The sequence below is a fragment of the Zalophus californianus genome, chromosome 7 (genome assembly GCF_009762305.2).
Source record: "Zalophus californianus isolate mZalCal1 chromosome 7, mZalCal1.pri.v2, whole genome shotgun sequence".
In the NCBI taxonomy this organism is placed as follows: domain Eukaryota; kingdom Metazoa; phylum Chordata; class Mammalia; order Carnivora; family Otariidae; genus Zalophus; species Zalophus californianus.
Window position 1 is genome coordinate 139,476,581 of NC_045601.1, and position 17,842 is coordinate 139,494,422.

Consider the following 17,842-nt stretch of genomic DNA (forward strand, 5'->3'; position numbering starts at 1 on the left):
GTCTCTCCATCTCTTACTATTTCTGGAAAGGAGTTGTCAAAGGAAAACAAGATAAACATTAACCTACTGCTGTTCTCTTACCACCAACTTAGCCCACCTTCACCTCTGTTCATTTCCTCAGTTGCAGGTACCTTTCCTGCTTGGAACATGTGTTATCGGTGAGTTCATACTGGGACCTCAGTGTGGAGTGTCTCATGAGCCTCTGTTATCTTAAGCAAGGGTCTTTGATTTTAGAACTCAGAGGGTATCCATAAAAACAGAACTGAGTGTTGGTGATTGGCAGGTGTCAGGGCCATTCTTTGATACTGTCCTGGATGTGCTGTTGATTTGGGTGGGGCAGTGGACAGATTTTCACATTTCTCCAGGTTTTAATGTTTTCAGATATCAACTGGGGCATAATAGCAGTACCCTGTAGAAAGAATATTAAATAATGTATCAACAGTGCTTTGTGGAATACTATGTAAGTTTAGTATTTTGTTTTAGCCTGGAATAGAGTAACATCGGTAGAACAACGAATTAATGTATGTAGAATGCTTAGGATAGTATCTGACACATAGAAAGTGCTCAGTAGTTATCAGCTGGTATTATTATTGTTCTCTTACAGGAATTTTGGAATTTTACCTTAAAACCGTGCATCAGATATGAAAGTACAGAATTTGGTTCTTATTTTCTTGAACAAAGGTGTTTTTTGGATCAGGTATTTGTAACTCCTAAGTATTTTCTCCTCAGAAATCTCATGATGGACACAGAGCAAACTGAATTCTGAAGTCCTTCTAGGGAAGGAGAAAGCTGTCCAGGGAGGGAGTGAAGCAGGACTCATGAAGGATTTCTGGATTTCAGTTATTATGAAGAAAGCTTACATGAACATTAAATGTGTCCTTTGGTGAACATATGTACTCATTTCTCTTGGGTATATACCTAGGAGCTGAATTGCTGGGTCACAGACTACGCTTATGTTTGGCCTTAATGAAATTGCCAGCCATGTATGAGACTTGCCACTATTCTTTTAAATAGATTTTGAATGGGACATAATAAAGACCCTTCAACAGATGACCCAGTATTTAATCCCCCACAAATGGGGAAGTGTTTGGGATTGGTTGTGAGTTGGTTTTTCCCAGTGTAGTAATGCCTATTCAAGAGAATGAAAAAATTTAGAATGTAGAGGTTTTATTAATACTAAATATATTTATGTGATGGCAGACTCAGTAAGTCACATACACTGTTAGAATACATTTTTGTGTACTTTGGTTAAATCTGTAATAAAAGTGTTTTATTATGAAACCTATCATAAATTTTAACTTGTAAGAGTTGCATTTAAGAAGGTACTCACTGTTCTGAAAATCTGAAGACCTTGGTTCTAACCCTTTTATTCTAACCCTGTTTAACTGTGTGGCCTTAGACAAGTCATATGACCTCTTTAAAAAATTTTTATCTTTGCCTGGAAGTTGTAGCGGGAGAGCAGTTTGATCTCTCTCTTAGGTTCTTCCCAGTTTTCTCATCCTAATGACTTTTTAGTAAGTCACCTAAAGTTATTTAATATGTTTTTCCTTACATATATATTAAATAGATTAATAATCTAATAAATTAATCTGTACTAACTCAAGGAAGAGAAAATAGTTCCAGACTCAAAGACATGGAAGTGAGTCTAAAATTTTAAACTATTAAGACAGTGTAGGTTTTACTAAACCAAAAATGTATGTTCTTAAAAGATGAAATACTAAAAACTTTACTGGCAACTACTTTGGTTTTGTAATGTATCACAGATGTGTCTACTCAGCTACTACGTAATCAGAATCCTAAAGGACATTCCACATATAATGTTGCAAAGGTTCAACTTTGGACTGGGTTTTTGTAAAGTCAGCTTGAAACTGATTCAACCAGTCTGTGGCTCTTCAGATCCCCCAGTGATTCAGAGTTTCACATGTGGCTAGTGTTTTTCTTAACAGTTATTAGTAGGTGCCACAGTGTAGGAAAAAGGGCAATCAGCTGTCTCTGTTATGATTAAAGGTAGAATTTTCCTTTCACAGTTCTGCCGTTTCAAAATTTGATTCCTTTATTATATCCAGATGGGACTAAAGGAGGCCTTATATTGTACTTTTTCATTCTGCAGAATATATAATTATATCTAGTAATACAAAATGCTTTGTGTAAAATACAAGCAGGAAATAAATGTTAAATTAGACATACAAATAACTATAAAGTTGAGCTGTATTTGAAACTAGCAGGTTTTCATATTCTCTTTGGGCTACAAGTTAATAGTTTAGTACTTAGTGATGCAATATGGTGCTTTCTTTTTTGAAGTGGGCTGTGGGAATTTCTCTATCATGTTGCACATTTTAAAGTTCAGTAAGAAATTAAAATGAATTTAATCATTTTATTATTGGTTGTTGATTTAGAGACCTGAATAGTAAAGTGTGCAAAATAGGGAATGTGGATTTTTTTTTTTTTCTGGAGTGTGGAGTTTTCATTTGTGTAAAATACCTCTTCTTTTGGACAGCAAAATTAAGATCTGATTCGACAGTAGCATAGCATTTTAGCAGTATCCTCTGCTCTTCAACTGATTTGACTTGTCATGTGAACTCCTTATATCTTGATTATCTTAAAAAAAGAGTTATAGGGGGCGCCTGGGTGGCTCAGTCAGTTAAGTGGCTGCCTTCGGCTCAGGTCATGATTTCAGGGTCCTGGGATTGAGCCCCATGTCAGGCTCCCTGCTCGGCGGGGAATCTCCTTCTCCCTCTGCCTCTGCCTCTCCCCCTGCTTGTGCTCTCTCTCTGTCAAATAAAGAAATAAAATCTTTTAAAAAAAAAAGTTTTAGGCACCTAAAATTTAGTAGTAGTCATAATTAGTCTTTTCATATTTGAAATGATGACAAATTATTTTTGGTTAGCTATTCATTAAAAATTCTCCTGTATAAAAAGTAAGATATTTATGGATGAATGAATGGATAAAGAAAATGTGGTGTTGATAGATACAGTGGAATTTTGTTCAGTCATAAAAAAAGAAAATCCTGCCACTGGCAACAATCTGGGTGGACTTTAAGGACATTATACTAAATCAAATAAGCCCAACAGAGAAAGACAAATACTATATGATCTCACTTAGATGTGGAATTAAAAAAAAAAAAAAAAGAAACAAACGAGCTCATGGTTATAGAGAACAGATTGGTGGTTGCGAGAGTGGGGTGGGGATGGATGAAGGAGTGGGTGAAATGGGTGAAGGTAGATAAAAGGTACAGACTTTCAAGTATAAAATAAGGCATGAGGATATACTGTACAGTGTCATACAGCATGTGGCTGTAGTTAACAATACTGGATTGTATGTAAGAAAGTTGCTGAGAGGGAGCCTGGGTGGCTCAGTCGGTTAAGCGTCTGCCTCGGGCTCAGGTCATGATCCCAGGGTCCTGGGATCGAGCCCCGCATCGGGCTCCCTGCTCGGTGGGAAGCCTGCTTCTCCCTCTCCCATTCCCCCTGCTTGTGTTCCCTCTTTCACTGTGTCTCTCTATCTCAAATAAGTAAATAAAATCTTTTTCATAAAAAAAAAGGAACGTTGCTGAGAGCATAGATCTTGAAAGTTCTCATCATAAGAAAAAAGTCTGTAATTATGTCTGATGAGGCATGTTAACTAGATTTATTGTGGTGATTATTTCACAATATACATAAATATCAAATCATTATGTTGTACACCTGAAACTAATATGTTATATGTCAATTATATCTCAGTTTTAAAAATGAGCTCAGTATTTCCTTGCCAAAGAATTACAACCTTTTCCTGCAGTTTCAAAATCAGTGAATTTCTCACACTCATCCACTATCCTCCAGTAGTTGCCGTGTGTTTCTTGTATTACTCGACCCTTAGAAGTCTCTGATATTTTGCCATAGCTCCCTCCCGCACATTACTTTGCACTGTGCAGGTCACACGCTTCTTCCTAACAAACCAGAGTGTAAGTGTGCATCTTCCAATGAGCGTAGTGTATCCCTAGAGGGAAACAAACTACCAGGCAAGGATCTTCAAAACTGAGCCCGTTTCCAGGTCCTCATTTTCCATCTGTACTCTTTCCTACAACTGGTTTATCTGTAGAGAAGGCTTCCTGCTGGGTCTCCTGCCATCCCTCCCTCTCACTTGTACCAAACGCCTTCCAGTCACCAAAGCACTTGTGCGGCCCCTTTGCCACGACAACACACAGTTCCCAGGCCGGCCGCCCTCACCAGTAAAGACGGAACTTATAATAAATTTTTACATTTATGCTTAGTAAATATTTATGCTCTTTTGATGAATTGTGTACTAGTAATTTAATGACAATTCAATTTAAAAAAAAGTGTCCCTTAAAAATACTTAGAGCCTTGTGGTCACAATAATGTTTTTATTTTAACATACACACATACAGAGAAGGATGGTTAGAATCATCAATAGACTTTCAAGCTTAAAAATATATAGATAAAATTCTGTGGAGGGAGTAGAAAGGAAATTGAAATTGAAAGAAAAAGGATGTCCGTTTTCTTATATTTCAGTGAATACATTTAAGAGGGTGATGTAACAGTTTTATTTTACAGTTCCACATTTGAACTTTGCAACTTATTGTGAAAAAAAATTTCGGTGTCAGTTAAAAAATGCGTAAAGTGGCACATGGTTTTTAAAAAATTATTTTGGAGTAATACCAAGCAACAGTTCCAATACCACTCATTTGTCTGCAAAACAAAATCCCACACCTTAGGCTGGCACTCTACCCTGCCTTCCCCATCTCATTTTCCAGTGATGACTTTCCTCCTTCCCTCTACCATATACCAACTTTGAAGTAACATACTTCCACTGAAAACAGACCTGCTGCTTTGCCCAGAACATGCTCTTGGCTTTTCGCCCTTGTCAAATGTCACCCTTGGTCTAGAATGTGACTCCCCATCTCCAAGCTACTCCTGCTTACTAACAATCCATCCATACTTCAATTATCAATTCCCCTGTCTTTCCCAATGTACACAAAGAATTATTTCTTTTCAGTTCTTACTTAGAACACTGTGTACCTCTACTAGACAATTACTATTCCACATTTTAATTAACCACCGCCCCCCATTCACCCTCCATCTCATATATAAAAAATATTTGGCATCTTTTGTTGAATTGAGTTGATAGCACCTAATTTTACCAAGCAGCAATGTATTTAAGTGATTTGATATTCACAGTTCTTATTTTGGCTTTTTCAATGACCTGGTATATGCCTCCAAGTAAACTTCAACTTTAAATCATTTATACCTAAATTTCTGCATCTTAAGCTTAAAGATTATACTCTTTTAAGTGTACAGTTTGATGATATTTTTTTAGTAAATTTGTATACTTGTACAACCATCATCACAATCCAATTAGCAAAATCATTTTCAAAATTGAGATATAATTGACATATAACATATTAGTTTCATGCATTCAACATAATGATTCAATATTTGTATATAAAGTGAAATAACCCCAGTAAGTCTAGTTAACAACCCTTACCACACATAGTTACAATTATTTTTTTCTTATGATGAGAACTTTTAAGATCTGGCTTATTTTAGTTAGCATAATGCTCTCGAGGTCCATTCAGATTATTGGAAGTAGCAGGATTTCCTTTTTTTTTTTTAATGGCTGAATAGGTTCCTCTGCGTGTGTGTGTGTGTGTGTGTGTGTGTGTGTGTGTGTGTGTGTGTGTACAACACAGTATATACCACATTTCCTTTATCCATTCTTCTATACAAACTTCATTTTTAAACTTCATTTATATAACCAGAGATTGTGGAAAGTCATTCAATAGTTTGTTAAGGAAAAAATAAAATTAAACACCCATTTGGGTTTTAGCTTCGAATGAGTAGTTTTAACGTGTAACCCTTAAACCTCTAAGGGGTTGGATTTTCCTTTCTTCATTTCACTCAGAAGACATTCCAGAGTGTTAATTTCACTCAGGGGGATACTTGGGATAAATTTCGTCTGGAATGTATTCTTCCAGTTCTTGACACCTTTCAGAGTAATTCCCATTTCTTCCTAGATATCCTCTGAACTGTGGCCGCTGGGTAGTTCTGTGGAGAGATCAGAGTCCTGTGAGAATGGGACCAGAGAAATGATCCAACATTATATAGAAGACTCTTGATGATGACCATTACCCTCCATCCTGGGTTGTTTCAGCATATTACGCATTTTGTTAGGCTTATCTGTGACATAGTTCTTTCCTTTTCTTTCTGTTTCATATCTATATTCTCAATCTCCAGCTAATTTTGAAATACTAAAAAAAAGGGCAGAGTACTTGATTTGGAAATCATTTTTCTCACCTAAGACAGAAGGAAATTCTTAGCCTGTAGTGTGGGGCGTTATATCTCTTTAATCATTGTTACTTAGACCCACATTTGTCAGGTTCTGAAGGCAGGTAAACATAGTTATTAATAATCTATATTCATGACACCTCTGATCATTGGCCAGATGAAGTGCAGAGCCTGCTATACTGTCTTTTTTTTTTAAAGTAATTTAATCCTATAAAAATGGCAAAATTTAAGATCTGAAAATACTTTTGTATCAAACGATTGCTTCTATTATCATTAACCAGAAACTTGCAATCAAGGTGCAGCAGATTTTTATATCTGTAGAGGCCACAGGTTTTGACAGAAACGAAGATGATAAAAATCTTCATTTTCCTTGCTCATTTGAAGAAATCTATTTCAGTTGCATAGAATTTTAATTTCCATTTGATTAAAAAATAACAAAACATTAAAAAATTAGCACAAGTATTAAAGGGTAAATTTGGTTCGTCAAATGGAAGTTTTTCCTGATCTTCCTTTATGTGCTGTATGATCCTGTAACTTTGGAGCCATGGTACTTAAAAAAGCAGCAGGCTAGAATATCAAAATATTCTGACAAGGTGTTCTTAGATAAGCCAGCCTACCCTATAGTAACTGGAAATGCTTTCATTTCAGCTCCAATTAAAGAACTGACGTGTGAAGCCAATTTTACCAGGTGAAAACAATTAAAGTAGATCAAGGAGGAAATATGCCCTGCCTTGTTGCCTTATAAAAATGATATACCCATACCCATTTATCAGTTTGAGTTCAAATTTCATACTGTCCAGTGGCAAAAGATTACAAAGATACTGTTTTTTACCATCTAATTTCAAGTAATATAATAAGACCTGTTTAATTTATACGGTTTGAGACATTTGAAAAAAATCCATACATTTCTAATAAATTTGATATAAAGAAAGTTTTGCAACTTAACAAAATTTAAATCACCTTTGATTTATCTATATAGATATTGATCTATCCCTCTCTATTTTACATTGTTTAAAGAGGCTGTTCTTGGGGCGCCTGGGTGGCTCAGTCGGTTAAGCCACTGCCTTCGGCTCAGGTGATCCTGGAGTCCCGGGATCGAGTCCCACATTGGGCTCCCTGCTGAGCGGGGATCTGCTTCTCCCTCTGATCCTCCCCCCTCATGCTCTCTCTTTCTCTTTCATTCTCTCTCTCAAATAAATAAATAAAATTAAAAAAAAAAAAAAAGAGGCTGCTCTTCACTGCTTCTTTCTAACCCTGCTTATGGAGATGATTGTTAACATCTTCACGTGAATTGGTTTGTGCTAGTCCTCAAGAATAGTTTTAGGTTTAGGGGCGACCAGACATTGGTCTGCAGGAGTCATGCCTTTGTGAGACACCTTTGATGGAACAGTGTCTAGGGGAGGAAAAAATCTTTTCTTCTCCCCATCTTAGGTTCTCTAGTTGGGCTTCTATAAGTTAGACTGGCCAAAGGCAGATTAATAAGAGTAAAACAGAATTGATTCACGTGTGCGTCACTCATGTATGCATGGAAGCTCCCAGCAATCAGCAACCGAAATGGGTGTTTAGGACTTTGGGTTTATATGCCATCCTATGGTAAAACAAAAGAAAAGGGATTTGGGGCTTCAAGGGTGGGGGAGACAAATTAAGAGAAGGTGACCAAGAAAAGTATGATTAACAAGGATTTGTTAGTAAGGTTTGCAATGCAGATCTAAGGTTGGCTTTTCATCATTGGTAAGAGGTGTTAAAAGTTCTCCTTTTCCTAGTCTGGAATGTCTGTATTTACATCTTTTTCTTTTTTCCAAATTTCCATCTTTAAAAATGGAAATTTCCTTTATAAATAGAAATTTCCTTTACAAAAGGAAAAAACAAAGGCCCTGGTTTTTAGAGTTTTTCCTGGGTCTGCTGATTCTTAATTGCCTTTAACTCAGAAGAATTCATGCACCCAAGAGGTGTATTTTGGGGTGGCGTATTCTGGTACCTTTCAAGGGTCAGCGTGCCCATGTGTAACATTCCAGCTCTACCCTTGTCCCCTGGGCGAGGTAGTTAACGTCTCTCAGTCTTAGATTGAGTAAAACTACTTCCGAAGTTTGTCCAGAAGTTTAAATGCAATGAGTGTGACTCAGCACAGCGTCTAGCACATGAGGATGCTAACTGTTACCTTTTTATCATCATCCTCATCACCACCACCCCTGCTGCTACACTACTCGTAGCATTGTGATTTGGAGAGGGCCAAGAACGTTTTTGGTTCTGCTTATAATCATTCCAATTAAACGACTGCTTATGGTCCATGTTTTTAAGACCAAAGGTCTCAAAGGCCTTGTAAGGTGAATTTGGGAGTGGGGAAAGAATTGCCTGTCCCTCTTCTCTCCTTTTACTTTCCCATTTTTATGTTCTTCTTGAACAAAGAAATTTCTTTCATGTCTATTTATTTTTTTCACTCTCTTATCGTAGCTCCAGGGACAACATTGCTCTAATGGTAATAACTTCTTCAGGAATGATTCTAAGATGTTTTGCTGATTCTTATCTCCGATTCTCCTTTGTTTGTTGTTTTCATATTCAGATTTCTTCCTCCTGTTATGCTAATGTGCAGCATTATGAGCCCCTGGAGTATAAGCGCCTGGGTGATTTGGACCCTGCTTAGAAGAAAGGTTTTCTTCTTTCATTATTGAAGAAATTGAGCTTGCAGGAATGATGTATTGTTAAGAAATATTATTAAGCTTAATATTTTGGTCTTTGAAAAATCATTTCAGTTTTTCCAAACCCACTGGGTAATAATACCAGATATAATTTTATAATTTAATTGTTTCAAGATGATAATAAGAGCAATGTTTTTCTTTTAACAGTGATTGCTGTAACTATGGTTAACTTTTCCCGTTCTGTTTTCCAAAATCTCAAAAATGAATATAAATTAGTTTTATAATACAGAAAAACATTAATTTTTTTACATTCATTTTTGAAAAGAAGTGGTTTTTTTATGTTTATGCTAATTACTTTATGCATTTTTTTCCCAAAGGTGTGTATCAGGTTCAGCTTCATAAGATCTATAAGCCCAACCCCTCAAATGCACAATTCTCTCTTTAAAATGATTTCAGGAAAGCATGTCACAATTGGTATATTTGATAAAAGAGTAAATAGGTAGAGGAACATTAAGTGGTCCCCAAGTGTTATTTTTCCCAAATGTACTCTAAAGGATATAATTGATATTATTAGGCTAAAAAAAGCAGGTTGCTGGGTTATTGTACAAAATACACAGCTGTGTATCTCAAGACACTGGGATATGTTATATGTTGCCTGTTATGGTTTGCCTGGAAAATTTTTGTTTATCATTGAGAATTGAACTCCATTTGGGATGAAATCGTCTGTTGCCTATGTTAATAGTTACTTTCTTCCTCCCCTGTTCTCTCTTTGTAATTGATACATACTTCCATTCTGGTGTTCATTGAAAATTGGTTCAGAAAAAGGACTTTGCAGTCTGACGGCATAGGTCCTGAGTGCCATTATTCCACTTACGACTTTTCGTTGTGAACGTATTATTTTAAATGTCTCCGAATGTTTGTTTCCTTCATCCATAAAATGACAGCATGGCAGTGGGATGCATTAGGTTATGCTGTATGACTAATGATCTCAAAAAAATGGCAGTGTCTTATAATGACAAAAATGTATTTCCTTGCTCATGTTAAATATCTGTCATGGATTGACTGAAGCTCTGCTCAGGGTGTCTCTGCTTCAGAACTTAGACCGTAGAAGAAGGGAAAAATGAGAGCCATTGAGAACGCCTGTCCTGAAACCTTCTGCCCAGAAGTAGCACCTGTCATTTCTGCCCACGTTTCACTGGCCACCAAGTCACACAGCTGCTCCTGAGTTCCCACAGGGAGGGGAAACCAGAATATTTGGCAAATAGCGACACAGTCTACCACAGAAATAATAAAAATACCCGCATCTTGAGATGAGGGCACACATGAGATTCATACAAACTGCTCAGCAGAGCGCCCGGCACAGGCACCGTGCTCCTTCATAGGAGGATGCAGTTCTGTATTTCCACGTATATAAATGCAGAGGGGCTTACTGTCTTCTCTGCATCCCCAGTCTCAGAAATGTAGTTTGATGTTTAATGAATACTTGCGTAGCTGCATCCTTTACCTACCAAGCAGTTCTGACCGAAGCAGTTAAATCACTAGAACATTCTTTTTACTGTATACCACCTAACACTTGAAACAAAAGTTCTCCAAAGTTAGCCTCATTTTGAATAATTAGACCATAAATAAATGAGTTAAATATTTAAAAATAAGTCTTCGTTTTTTTAAAAGATTTTATTTATTTTTTAAAAGATTTTATTTTATTTATTTGACAGAGAGAGAGACAGTGAGAGAGGGAACACAAGCAGGGGGAGTGGGAGAGGGAGAAGCAGGCTTCCCACTGGGCAGGAAGCCCTATGCGGGGCTGGATCCCAGGACCCTGGGATCATGACCTGAGCTGAAGGCAGACACTTAAGGACCGAGCCACCCAGGCGCCCCTAAAAATAAGTCCTTAAATATTTAAAAATAAGTCTTTCTGGGGGCGCCTGGGTGGCTCAGTCAGTTAAGCATCTGCCTTTGGCTCAAATCATGAGCCCCGAGTCCTGGGATTGAGCCCCACATGGGACTCCCTGCTCAGTGGGGGAGTCTACTTCTCCCTCTGCCCCTCCCCCTGCTTGTGCTCTCTCTGTCTCTCAAATAAATAAATGAAATCTTTAAAAAAAATAACATCTGCCTTTCCATTGTATTCCTTAATTATTTATATCAGGTTTAAGAGAAGCCAATAGAATTGTCTTCACTGAGTGCTCAGTCTAATTGGGATGCACTTTCCCCATTAAATTGATCAGGTATTGATTTGTTCTTTTAGTGGTTAGTAGACTCTTTTTTTTTTTTTTAATAGAAAAAAGGCAACTATATGTATATTATACATTTGCCTTTTAGGGTATACCTGTCCATACTATATAGCATTTAAAACACAACAGATTTTACTGTGAATATTCCTCTTTGGTATTTTGTCTTAAAACTAATACAGTAAAATTGACTTAATGGTGTGTGTTCAGGTTTCATGAATTCTCATTTACACAGAGATTCATGTAACCATCACCACGGTCAGGATACAAACACTCTTTTGATTTCTTTGAGATAGCAGAGCAGAATCATAATTATAAAATAGAATAATGATAATATCAATTGAAAATAAATGTGTATACTTACAACTCTTAACATTCTGACATTAGTATTAATGTATATTTTTATCTTTGTAATGTAAAGTCTGATTATTGACTATGACACTTAGATGAAGTGGTAATGGTAAAGGAGCATTGAAGTCCTTTTAACATTTCTGTGAAGGCTAATTAGAACAGATATTTGTCTCAACTTCTTTTAACACAAATACTGAATATGTTAACTCTTTGCAGTGTAGAAGTGAATTCCCTCTTATAATTAAGTTATGGATCAAATGTGAATTAGAATCTGTTCACACTATCTAACCCTCTTCACTTAGGACATAAGGATTGGGAATATTCTCTTCTTAGGCTCCCTCATTCACTTTCTGATGCTATTAAATGATAATTTATTTTTAGATTGCTGAGTAAATGTAGGTGCTGGTAATTCACTTAGTGGCTGTTACAGTGTCATTAATGAAGCAATGGATGAAATAGGACTCTGGTCTTATTTTATCTTGACTTACATGACTTTCGGAGTGTCGAAGGTGACTCCAGAAATAGGAGCTCCTAGAATACAGGCATCGCTGTTTGACCTTTAGCTAGAAGTCTTTGTAGGACTTACTGTAATATAACCATGTTAACTAATTAATTGGGTCATTCAATCATTCATTCATTCAACTGTAACTTAAGTATTTAAGGGCCAGGCATTAGCAAGGAAATTGGGAGATGCAGATAAATAAGATCTGTCGTTGGGGTGTGAGCATGTACGGTAAAATTACGGGACAGGAAAACAAGTGCTAATAGCAGCCTCTACGGTGTCCCCTGGCACTGAGAGTAGAAAACACCCAAGTGCCTGTAAAGGAGATATTTAGAATAACATAATACTGCTACAGCAGGGGTGAACTTTGAAAACGTAATGCTAAGTGAAATGAGCCAGGCACAAAAGGACAAATATTGTAGGATTTCCCTTATATGAGGTGCCTAGAATAGTCACATTCATGTAGACAGAAACGAGTACGAAAGGCGGGGGGAAGGGGGGCATGGGGCATCATGGGGCATTATTGTTTAATAGGTATAGAATTTCAGTTTGGGATGATGAAGAAGTTCTGGAGACGGATGGTGGTGATGGTTGCACAACATTGTGCAGGTACTTAATGTCATGGAGTCGTATACTCAAAAATGGTCCAAATGGGAAATTTTATGTCATATATATTTTACCACAATAAAGCAAAAAGCAATGGGAACCAAAAAATGATCATTTATAGGCCCCACGCCCAGTTCTTCTCTTTTTAAGGGAAGTTTTTTAAAAAGAATTTTTGTAACATCACCCCACCTTTTGTAGTATCTGTTACAGCTTTTCCTAGTAAGATCCTGTATTTAACAGCTCATCTGTGTTAGATTTATGCCAGTAGATTGTGTTGTTAAAGTCCATAAGTATAGACCAAACTTGCTTTACTACCTTAATCAAGCTAATAATATTCAGAACATTTGAGATACTTTTGCATGAAGTGGCATATTTAATAAATTCTAAATTCCTATATTTTACTTAATTGAAAAAAATACCTATATACTTCAACATGGATGACCCTTGAGAACATTATAAGTGAAAGAAGCCAGTTACAAAAGACTAATGATTTTGTTTCTATGAAATGTGCGGAATAGGCAGTTTATAGAGTTAGAAAGTAGACTGCTAGCTGTTTCAGGCTGGGGGAAAGGGGTTATGGAATGGGGATAATGGGAAGAGACTGCTAGTGGGTAGAGGATTTGTTTTAGGGGGAATGAAAACATTCTAAAATTAGAATTTGGTGATGGTGCACCATCCTGTGAATATACTAAAAAGCATTTAATTGCATACTTTTTTTTTTATAGGTCGGTTGTGTGGCATTTGAATTATATCTCACATAAGCTCTTTACAATGCTTAAAGGTAATGGTGTAATTTGTCTTTTTTTGTAAAGAATCTTTTTGCTTCATCATATGTCTTAGTTTAGTTGAAAACATAGCATAGTGAAGGTTAGCATTTTAAATATGCATATAACTGGGGCACCTGGGTGGCTTGGTCGTTTAGCATCTGCCTTCAGCTCAGGTCATGATCCCCGGGTCCTGGGATCGAGTCCCACATCGAGCCCCACATCGGGCTCCCTGCTCCGCGGGAAGCCTGCTTCTCCCTCTCCCACTTGCCCTGCTTGTGTTCCCTCTCTCGCTGTGTCTCTCTCTGTCAAATAAATAAATAAAATCTTAAAAAAATAAATAAATATGCACATACTTTCTAACAAAAGTATAATCTGAGAGGGCTTTTGGACAGATAACTATCAAAATGAATGCACGGGCATCTGAATACAAGTATTAATATATTTTACACATCCACACACTGAGTGACCTTGTTAAGCTGGTAGAATACATGTTCAGACCCAGGTAGAATATGATGATTAATTTGATGACTGCAGAGCAACAAAAATTAAACTGAACATTTCTTTTAAAAATGTACCCATATAAGGACCTGGGTGGCTCAGTCAGTTGGGCATCCAGCTCTTGGTTTTGGCTCAGGTCATGGTCTTGGGGTTGTCAGATTAAGCCCTACATCAGGCTCTCCATTGAACATGGAGCCTGCTTGAGATTCTCTCTTTCTACCCTTTCCCTGTCACCGCCCCCCGCCCCCGCTCATGCACGTATGGGCATTCTCTCTCTTTCAAAAATAAAATAAAAAATAAAAATGTACCCATACATAGTATTGCTTTTTTAAAAATTACGTCTGTTTTCTTCAGTTCGTTAGCTTTTCTTTGCTTTAAAGATCATAAAAAAATAACATTGAGATATTATTTAACATTAAGATGATTACAGGTTCATGAAAGGAGAAGTCCATATAAAAGCACTGGATGGAAGTACTGATTCGTGGATTTGGTTAGCCATTCTGTAGTCCCTCTGCCTATAAAGTGGTCAGGTCTAGATGCTAAGCTGCCTTGATACATTCGCCCTTAAACTACAAATGACCTTATATTAAAAGAGATACCGTTTCCATGCTAGTTGCTACCAGAGCTACACACACACACACACACACGCACGCGCGCGCAAGCACACACCCCTTGTGTGTACCTTTGCCAACTAGCATACTTGCCTGACTACTCAGACTCTCTCAACCAGCTCAGAGCTCAGGGTTGCTCATGGCTGCCATTCTTTTGTTAGCCACATTTTGAACTAAGTGCTCTTTTTTTTCTTCAGTTAACCAGGACCCCACATGTAATTTATAAATTACTTGCATAAGAAAATACATTGTGATTCCAATATAAAGCTTAAGTAGACTTTTAGAAATATAACCCATGGGGGAGGTAGCTACCAATGAAATGTCTGATTTTTATTTTGTATTTACCTCTGTATTAACCTATGATTTTTCACTTCCAAAAAATTAAGGCAGGCCAATCATGTTTGTTCACCTGCTTGAATATGTGTTAACCTGCCTTAGTCAAACTGAACTGTTACTAATTGAAAATTTGTCTTCCTTTCAAATAGCACTTATATTTTAAATCTCTTTGTATGTATGTTTATGTGGTTGTAACCCAGATATATGTATGGTTTGGTGGTATACTTAGTACAGTACTAGCCATTGTGGGGATCCAGTGAGAGGAGTAAACCATATTCCCTGCTCCTATAGAGCCTCCGTCTTAGAGACTGAACCTCATGTTGCAAGGCAGAACCAAGAATGCACTCAGTGATTGCAGCTACATTGGGGAGGGTATGTGCTATGGTAGGCACTGTGAATTGTGCAAGACTGTTGAATCACAGACCTGTACCCCTGAAATAAATAATACATTATATGTTAAAAAAAAAAAAGATAGTAGGAAGGGAAAAATGAAGGGGGGGAATCGGAGGGGGAGACGAACCATGAGAGACTATGGACTCTGAGAAACAAACTGAGGGTTCTAGAGGGGAGGGGGGTGGGGGGACGGGTTAGCCTGGTGATGGGTATTAAAGAGGGCATGGAGCACTGGGTGTTATACGCAAACAATGCGTCATGGAACACTACATCAACAACTAATGTAATGTATGGTGATTAACATAACATAATAAAATAAAATGAAAAAAAAAAAAAAAAAGAATGCACTCGGATAACACCAGGAACAGTTGCTGGGGAATCAGAGAGGAAGTAATCTCTGCCACCAGAGAACCTGTAACTAGAAGCTAAACCTTTATGAAAAAAAAAAAAAAGAATTTTGAAGGGTGAAGAAACCAAAAGGTCTTTAGCCAACATGTTGAGCTCTCAAGAAGAGGAATAGAACTAAAAACAGAACCAAAAATATGCGCTTTGTCTCTTTGGGACACATTGATCTATGTTAAGTCATAACTCCTTTAGTAGGAGAAATGTAGACTTTAATTAAGGGGCAAGGCTATTTTTATTTTGTTTCTGGTGCCCACCATCTAAAATTGCAAAGTCTTTAGTATGAAGCTGAAGGTCATTACTAGTGGTAAGTCTTATTTGAGAGCCAAAGGGAAAGCCCACCAAATTTATCCTACTTGTTTACTATTAAATTTTAATTTATAAATTGTCATACTGTAACAGGGCAGTACTCCGTCCAGTGCAGTATCCTGCATGTAGTAGTAATAATAATAGCAGTCGTCGTCGTCGCTCTGAGTTTTTCTGGGACAAACTGCACTCTCCTTCCTGGCCCAGGGTCCTGGTTGCTGGGAACCCCATTCCAGTCTGTTGTATAAAAATTAGCACAAGTAAACCCTCCTTCACTTACTAGCTGAGGGAACTAGCTCATTGCAAAGCTGTTCTTTTTAGGTTCCCTTAGGTTCCCATTAATCTGTATGAACATGTGTGACCATGAACTTCAGATACTTTGCAAGGAAGAAGAATATTGGATAACTTGTCTATTGAGGGCTTACAGATAAGCACATACGGAATTATTTTATTTTCCCTATAGCCCAGTAGCCCTAGGAGGTGGGTACTACCACTGTCTCGGTTTCACAGATAAGGAAACCAAGGCACAGAGGAGGAGTGTGGGATTTCATTTCCCAGACTGTTTTTTGCTACGGGGTCATCTTTTATCACCGTAGGTATGTTGAAAGTTAGCGAATGCAGAGTCCTGCCCCTTTAGAAAACAAGGACTTTTCTTCTTATACTGTTTATGAATCCTGATATTCAGGCATGAAAGCCCCGAAAGGTACAGAAGCATAGCGGAAAGCCAGCATTATTTACTGTCGGGTGCGTAATGCTAAGTGTTGCCTGCACAGCCTCAGACACGGCGGTTTAATGCCTACCGTGTAGGGGTAGGAAGAGCCTCCTGGCTAAAAACCCAGCCAAGAAATGTAACAGTTTTGTGAACAGATAATACGTTAACCAGTTATTTTTCTATTAAATAAGAAGCTCTTCAACTCCATTTCTAATGGGTATGTCCATATGTATCTGTCTGTCCATATATATATATATATATATACATACCTATATATATATATATATATATAAAATAAGGCATATATACCTATTGATCTCTAATGAAGTATGGATAAAACATATCCATGAGTAATATTATTGGGCTATTGAATTTCTTAGTCGGAAGGGATTTTTTAAAACAACTAAGGCGCTAGTGAGAAGGTGACAGGTCTGAGTTAATTGCTCTTTTCTTCCACGTGCGTAAAAGCCCTCATGGTCGCAGTGGGTAGCAGGGCGTGGTTGATCCATATGTGTGACTGACCCCTGAATAACTAGGGGGTGACTCTTTGGAATTAGCTGGCTCTCTGACTCCACATAAGATCCTCAAAATACTGTTCTAAGGATGGAAATGAAGTAACAGATGTGAAAACACGGTCCTTTAAAAACCAAAAATCACTAGTCTCGTGCACGTTACCCCAGAGCAGCCCCCTTCTCAACACTCTTACTTTTGGTCTCCTTGTAGGCGTCCTCTCGCTGCCACCGCCCCCCCTTCTCGTTCCTCCCTCTCCTCTCCTCCCCCTTCCCCAGCCCTCCAGTGGGTGAGCCCAGAGCGCGGCAGCAGAGAAGGGCTAAATCAGTGTGTTTTCTTACTGCTTTCATAAATGCTCACGTTACCACAGCGCTCCTTCTGTTGTTCTCCCTGCCCGCCGTTGTATCCTCTGAGGAATTTTATAAAACACCCTCTGCTTTGTTTCCCTCTGGTTTGCTCTGACTTCACCAGCGACGTTCCCCTTCCTGTTCTTCCTCTTCCCTCCTCTGCATCTGGATGTCAGCAGGTGACCTGTGGCCAACAGGCTGGCTTCGTTGTGTGATGCTGTCTCTTTTGCATCATAGATGCTCAAAAAATACATGTTCACCAACTAACTGAGAAAGAAACAGGTTATACATTCCTTCTCCTTCGGTATTTAAAAAAAAAAAAAAATTGTTGGGACGCCTGGGTGGCTCAGATGGTT

General features: G+C 37.8%; 1 protein-coding gene across 1 annotated transcript in view; it reads left to right on the forward strand.

Moving 5' to 3' along the window:
• CDKAL1 (CDK5 regulatory subunit associated protein 1 like 1) overlaps positions 1–17,842 on the forward strand; it is a 637,141-nt gene that overhangs the window by 404,474 nt on the left and 214,825 nt on the right.